This window comes from Lipotes vexillifer, unplaced genomic scaffold (genome assembly GCF_000442215.2).
Source record: "Lipotes vexillifer unplaced genomic scaffold, Lipotes_vexillifer_v1.1 scaffold382, whole genome shotgun sequence".
In the NCBI taxonomy this organism is placed as follows: domain Eukaryota; kingdom Metazoa; phylum Chordata; class Mammalia; order Artiodactyla; family Lipotidae; genus Lipotes; species Lipotes vexillifer.
Window position 1 is genome coordinate 8856872 of NW_006780611.1, and position 8042 is coordinate 8864913.

Below are 8042 nucleotides of genomic sequence, written 5' to 3' on the forward strand. Positions count from 1 at the left end.
CTGATGGAAATGTTCTAAAATTGAGTTGTGATGATGACTACACAACTGTGTAAGTTTACTGAAAATGTTTTAATTTCATACCTAAAATGGGTGAATTTATGGTATGTAAATTATACCATAATAAAGTTGTTTTTTAAAATACAAATATTTGGCATTCTTTTACAGCTAGATATACTTCCCACATCTTCAAAATCTCACCCAGGGACTTCTCTGGTGGTCCAGTGGTTAAGACTCTGTGCTCCCAATGCAGGGGGCCCAGGTTCAATCCCTGGTCAGGGAACTAGATCTCACGTGCCGCAACTAAAGCTCTCATGCCGCAACTAAGAAAAGATTCCGCATGCTGCAACTGAAAGACCCCACATGCCGCAACTAAAAATCCCGCATGCGACAACGAAGATCCCAAGTGCCACAACTAAGACCCAGTGCAGCCAAATAAATAAATAATAAATAAATATTAAAAAAAAAAATCTCACCCACACATGGGACCAAATAACATAAAATTAACAAGAAAAATCAGCTTTTAAAAATTAAAAAATAAAAATATGTCACATACTAAATATCTTACAAATCCAAAGCGCCATCTCTATACTTATTTTCCAATCCAGGAGCAACAAATAATGATCTTGATAAACAGGCTTTCACTGTCATTTGTTCATTTCATCCCACCTGTACAAACACGCACTCTTGCCTCATTTGCATTTATAATTGCAAATATAAGTATTTGGCACAATGCCTCCCCCTTTTTTATGGCCAAACAGCAAGCATAAGAAAAAGGTAAATACAAGAAAGCATAGTGTATAATGAGATAAAAAATAATGATATACATACAATAAACAGGATTTCTAAATAGGGTATAAACTAACCCTTAGAAATCAACAGTCTTTATACAAATGTATTTTAGATTGAATTCTACAAGTCCTAAAATGCTATCCAAATTAGTGTGCCGAACTGGAATTGTTAAATTGGGTATTGCTTAAAGTAGGTCACTGGCACGGGCCTGAAAGTATTTGGTAATGCAGAGTTCTACTTGCAAAATCATTTGTCATAATGAGATCTGACTTAAACACAAGAGGAGAAACCACACTGGTTGGGTGTCAGTTGTATTTTATTCAAATAAATCTCATTTTAGATGTATCGCACTGCAGATTCTTGAACAGGGAAATAACAAGATGAAAGAAGTATTTTCGAAAAAAGTAAATCTGGTGGCAATGTTCAGAAAATGCCTCTTTTGCTTCCTGCTCCTTTCTCTCTCACATCTATGCAGTCTCCAAAGGCCATTAATCTTTCTTCTGAAATGTCATTCAGGTTTATTCCTTTCTTTCTACTTCTACTCTCACCACAATAATCCTAAGTTGTGTCACGGGTCGTTAAAGGACAGGAAAACTGGGAAAAGAAGCCCAAACTAGAGGCCATTAGAATAATCTAGATGGAAAAGAAGAGGACTTTGTCTCGAGCAGTGGTTCTCAAAGTGTGGTCCCCAGACCAGAAGCATCAGCATCACCTGGGAATTGGATAGAAATGTAAATTCTCAGGCTTTACTAAGACCTACTGAATCAGAAACTCTGAGGGCAGGGCCCTGCAGATGATTCTGATGTAGGCGTAAGTTTGAGAATTAGTGGTTTGGAAAGAAGCAGAGAAGAAGGAATTGGCCAAGATGAGGAGAGAATTTGGGAACCTGATAAGCATTTCTATCACAATGTCCCTCCAATCTCCAACCCAACCTATCCAAAAAGAACTTCTCCAAACCTCTCTCCCAAGTATTATTCATTCCTGATAGCACAACCCTCTATGTTGCTTACATTCAATCTCCCTTCCCACTAGCCCTCATCCAACATACTAATCTTGTTGATTCCATAGTTGAAGCTCTAGGCAATCAAGGAGAAAAGAAATGCACCATATAAGGGAAATTATGATAAAAAGGACTCTTTAGGGCCTCCCTGGTGGCGCAGTGGTTGAGAGTCCGCCTGCCGATGCAGGGGATACGGGTTCGTGCCCCGGCCCGGGAGGATCCCACGTGCCGCGGAGCGGCTGGGCCCGGGGGCCATGGGCGCTGAGCTTGCGCGTCCGGCAACGGGAGGGGCCACGACAGTGAGAGGCCCACATATAGCAAAAAAAAAAAAAAAAAAAAAAAAAAAAAAAAAAAAAAAAAAAAAAAAAAAAAAAAAAAAAAAAAAAAAAAAAGGACTCTTTAAATCAGTGAAGAAAAGATGAATTATTCAATAAATGATTTTGGAATGACCAGCTAGTTATTGTGGGAGTGGAAAGTGGAAAGCTATATTCCTTCCATCAATTCTGAGATGGGTATTTTTTTCTTTATATGTTAACATCTCTGAAATCCAGACAGGTTTTACAATTAATGTCATCTTATATCTTACAGTTAATTGACAGCATTCTTTTTTCTTAGTGGAGCATAAAACAATGGCATGTCTTATAACTGATGGCATCTTAAATTCAATAAAATATGGTAATATAACCCCTAACATTTATTGAATGCATACTATGGGCCAGTCACAACGCTTTAGATTTAGTAACTCATTTGCTTATTTAAAACACCCCACAAAGTGTATTACTGTCATCCCATTTCATAGAGAAGGAAACTGAAGCAGAGAGCTTAAACATAGTCAAGGGCAGTAGAAGCTGACTCCAGAGCTTAAGCTCTTAACTACTGTGTTATAACTGAAAGCTCAAAAACACTCTTCTATTTCCTCCATTCATCATAAAATAGTCTTTATTTCAAAACAAAGATTTTGTCATCATTTTTGAAAGATAATTATTTTTCTCTCAGCACTTCGACAACAGCATTCTGTCTCGTGGCTTCCACTCCAGCTAAGGAGAAGTCAGCTATCAATCTGTAGTCTGAGAACAGTCTGCTTTCTCTCTCTGGCCACTATTACGATCTTATATTTGCCAATGTATTTAGGGGATATTTCTCTTTCTTTATCCTGCTTGAACTTCCTAATTCAGAGGATTCAAGTCTTTCATCAATTTTGGAAAATCTCAGTCATTATCTCCTCAAATACTCCCTCTCTCCCAATTTTTCTATTATCTCCTTCCAGAATTCTGATTAGATGTTATGTTAGACCTCATTCTATCTTTCACATGCCTTAATCTTCCTTTTATATTTTCTCTTTGTCTCTCTGGGTTTCCTGTGGGCAATTTCTTTAGCTCTATCTTCTAGTTGATTAGTTCTCTCTTCATGTGTCTAATCTGCTATTTAACTTGTCGATTAACTACTAAATTCAATAATCGTGTTCTTCAGTTCTGAAATGGTTCTTTTTAAAACGTTATCTGGTTATTAATATCTTTTAAAACAGCTAGTCAGATAGCTCTACAACAACGCACAGCAATTGAAAAACCCGGCCACAACATATGGGACTTTCAACCTAGTTATTTCGGATGGTCTCAGTTACCTAGCTATGCTTTTAATCTCTGTTTTTATTGCTTTAAAGATATCAAATATTTTTACTTTATGTTCAGTTTCCAATCATTACAATATATAGTCTTTTCAAATCAGGTGATTTTATTTCTGCTGACTCACTCATTGCAGCTTGTTTCCTAAGTGCTTTATGATTTTTCATCATGGGCTTCTGTTCTGTGGAATTTTATTTGTGGGACTTGTTTGAGTCCTAAGTAGGATATTTTTTCTCCTGAGAATATTTGTGTTGCTCTGTCAGGTCCCTGGAGGCACTACTAACCCAAGAACAATTTAAAGTAAATTAGCCTGAGTTTCTCATGCTACACAAGACAGTACGAATTCAAATCCCACATCCACACATGGGCCAGTTCATGGTTATGAATTCTTAGGGGAGATTTCCAAAAAATTTATTATGGAAAAATTTAAGCACAAAAGTAGGCAGAATAATATAATGAACCTTCATGTGCTCATCATCAGCCTAAATAATTGTTAACTCCTGGCCAACACTGTTTCATCCGTATCCAACCTACATCTGTCTCCCTGCCTCTGCATTAGTTTCAAACCAAACCTATTTCATGGATAAACACATCAGTATTCATCCGTAATACATTAAAAAAAAAAAAAAAACTCTTTAAAAATTCACACTGCCACTATTACACTTAAAAATATTAATAATTCCAATACCATCAAGTAACCAGTGGCTATTCAAATTTCCAGTTGTCTCATAAATATACAAGGTTTTGTTAGTTTGTTTGCTTTGATGTGTTTTTCCTTTGCAACTTATTTGTGGAAGAAACCAGGCTATTTGTCCTGTAGGGTTTCCTATAGTCTGGATTTTTCTTATTAGACCCCCATGTTGGTATTTAACATGTTGCTCTGTCCTCTGTAATTCTTATAAACTGGTGCTCAGATTCAGAAGCCAGATCAATTTGTATAGGAAAAGAAAAATATATGCTTAATGCAGCATTAACAAATGGTAACCAATAAGCTTTTATAAAGTATCATCATGAACTCATAAATGTATCAGTTAATGTTTTTATTGGTATTCAAATTGTCTCATCACTGGCCAAAGGGAGTCTCTTCATGTATGTTCTTGGGCCCTTCTGATATGACCTTGTAGTCTTTGATGACCTCCTTGTAATATGGTGTAACAAGAAATTCTAGGTTTAGCTTTATCTTGTATAATTCCTACTGCAGAACTGGATAAGCTATCCAAGGAATCCTGCTTCCTTTTGTGAGTATTGGTATTTTGAGACTGTAATTTGGGCACTGGGGTTACATATGGCTACTGGGTTGATCATTGCTTCCAGGGCTTTTCAGTGGAATAAGGGAGCAGGTAGTTTTTTTGTTTTGTTTTGTTTTTAAGATAAAATATATCAAGAGTTCTTCCAAAAACTTCCAATTCAAAATCAAGTTAATCAAGAGAATGAGAAGACAAGCCACTGAATGTGAAAGACGCATTTGCAAAAGACATATCTGATAAAGGACTGTCACCTACAATATACAAAGAATGCTTAAAACAATAAGAAAATGAACCCAATTAAAAAATGGTCAAAAGACCTGAACAAGACACATCACCAAAGAAGACACACAGATGGCAAATAAGCATATGAAAAGACACTCAACATTATATGTCATTAGGGAATCATGAATTAAACAATGAGATACCACTGCACATTGATTAGAATGGCCAAAAATGAAAACAGTGACACCACCAAATGCTGACAAGGATATGGAGCAACAGGAATGCTCACCATGGCTGGTGGGAATGCAGTACATAGTACAGCCACTCTGGATGATGGCTTGGCGGTTTCTTACAAAACTACAGTCTTATGATCCAGCAATCATACTCCTTGATATTTACCCAAAGGAACTGAAAACTTATTTCCACACAAACACCTGCACACTGACGTTTACAGCAGCTTTATTCATAATTGCCAACACTTGGAAGCAAGCAAGATGTGCCTCAGCAAGTGAATTGATAAATAAACTGAAAATGGATTATTCAGCCCTAAAAAGAGGTGAGCTATCAAGCCATGAAAAGACATGGAGGAAACTTAAATACATATTACTAAGTGAAAGAAGCCAATCTGAACAGGCTACATACCGTATGATTCCAACTATACGACATTCTGGAAAAGGGAAAACTATGGAGGTAGAAATAAGATCAGAGGTTGCCAGGGGTTCTTGGTTGGAGGGAGGGATGAATAGGGGGAGCACAGGGGATTTTTAGAGAAGTGAAAACTACTCTGTATGATACTGTAATGGTGGACACATGTCATTAAGTATTTGTTAAAACCCACAGAATATACAGCACCAAGAATGAACCCTAATGTAAACTCTGTAGATTTTGGGTGACAATGATGTGTCATTGCAGGTTCTTCAAGGGTAACAAGTGTACCACTCTGGTGCAGGATGTTGATAACAGGGGAAACTAGGGGTTGGGTGTGGGGAAGGAGGTATATGGAAACTCTGTACTTTGTGCTCAATTTTACTGTGAACCTAAAACTGCTCTAGAAAAATAAGACTATTTTTTTTAAAAAACAAGTTAACATGGTTTTTGTTTGTTTGTTTTTGTTTTTGCGGTACGCGGGCCTCTCATTGTTGTGGCCTCTTCCGTTGCGGAGCAACAGGCTCCGGACGCACAGGCTCAGTGGCCATGGCTCACGGACCCAGCCGCTCCGCTGCATGTGGGATCTTCCCGGACCGGGGCACGAACTCGTGTCCCCTGCATTGGCAGGCGGACTCTCAACCACTGCGCCACCAGGGAAGCCCTAACATGGTTTTAATTAACTTCTTTTATTTTATATCTGTATCTCCTTTCACCTATGTTGAGAATCGGAGTCTCAACAACACTGGAAATGATAAAATATCACATAAGTACTCATTTACTTTATCTGACAATACACACACAACAATCTCTGAACGACAATACTGATACCATCGCCAATTATATATGGGTACACTTGAAAGGTTTTGTTGTTTTGCTGTTGTTTTTTGCAGTTCTTTTTTTGTCCTTAGGGTATATACCATTAAGGATATAACGTTCAAATTACTGAGTTTTAAATTTTAGGTTCTTTGTTTCTTGTTATTTTCAATTTTCAAGGATTGCTTTTTTAAAGAAAATTAACTTTGCCTTATAATATTTAAGTAATTGCATGGAGTCAAATCTACAAATACACTATACTCAAAGCAGTCTTGCTCCTATCCCCGTCCCCTCTACCGTATTTCCCTTCCTTCCTCTCTAAGGTTTTATGATTTATTCTTCAATTTAAAAAAACATAAAATGCAAATATTAACATCAAAATATGCTAGCAGCCCTCACATTCAAAGCGAATGGAGGAACAGAGCACAAAGACCACTGGTTTTGTAGTTAGAAGACATAGTATCCAGTTACTGTTTGTTATACTACTACTTGTTTTTTTCTGTTGTTTTTTTAAAAAAATATTTATTTATTTATTTGGCTGCCCTGGGTCTTAGTTGCGGCACACGGGATCTTCGTTGCCACATGCGGGATCTTCATTGTGTCATGTGGGATCTTTAGCTGCGGCATGTGAGATCTTTTAGTTGTAGCTTGTGAACTCTTAGTTACAACATGTGGGATCTAGTTCCCTGACCAGGGATCGAACCCGGGCCCCCTGCACTGGGAGTGCAGAGTCTTAGCCACTGGACCACCAGGGAAGTCCTTGTACTACTTGTTAAGTTGCCCTTGGGCACTGTCTAATTTTTCAGAGCTTCAGTACCTTTTATATATTATGAGGAAAATAATAAATATCTACCTTATACACTTGCTGTGGGGATCAGATGAGACATGAAAAAATTTTAAAGGTACAATTGTATATAAGTACATCCTTGGAGGAAAGGTTTCTGAAGATCAGTGCAAAATAATTCTGTTTATAATAAAATCTCTTTCACTCTTAGGTACAAAGTAGGCAGGAATAGTTTTTAAACTATTCCCTTATTAAGAAAGGACCCTCGAAAATATACATGCATTCCAATGTTCATAGCAGCGTTATTTACAAAAGCCAAGACATGGAAGCAACCTAAGTGTCCATCAACAGATGAATGGATAAAGAAGATGTGATACGTATATACAATGGAATATTACTCAGCCATAAGAAAGAATCAAATAATGCCATTTGCAGCAGCATGGATGGACCTAGAGATTATCATACGTCGTGAAGTAAGTCAGACAGAGAAAGACAAATATCATATATCACTTACATGTGGAATCTAAAAAATTATACAAATAAACTTATTTACAAAACAGAAATAGACTCACAGACATAGAAAACAAACTTGTGGTTATTAAAGGGGAAACGGAGGAGGGAGGGATAAATTAGGAGTTTGGGATTAGCAGATACAAACTACTATATATAAAATAAACAATGAGGTCCTACTGTATTACACAGGGACTATATTCAATATCTTAGTATCTTGTAATAAACCATAATGGAAAAGAATCTGAAAGACTATATATATATATATATATATATATATATATATATATATATATATATATATATATATATATCTGAATCACTTTGCTGTACACCAGAAACTAACACACATTGTAAATCAACTATACTTCAGTTAAAATAAAAGAAAGAAAAAAGAAAGGACCCTC

At 36.7% G+C, this 8042-nt stretch overlaps 2 non-coding genes across 2 annotated transcripts; one reads left to right on the forward strand and one right to left on the reverse strand.

Moving 5' to 3' along the window:
* The first annotated feature begins 207 nt into the window (after nucleotides 1-207).
* Nucleotides 208-280, forward strand: TRNAG-CCC (transfer RNA glycine (anticodon CCC)). Its single transcript has one exon. It is a non-coding gene; the product is annotated as a tRNA-Gly (tRNA).
* A 6743-nt stretch (nucleotides 281-7023) lies between these two features.
* TRNAG-CCC (transfer RNA glycine (anticodon CCC)) lies at nucleotides 7024-7096 on the reverse strand. The gene has a single exon. It is a non-coding gene; the product is annotated as a tRNA-Gly (tRNA).
* Nucleotides 7097-8042: the final 946 nt, after the last annotated feature.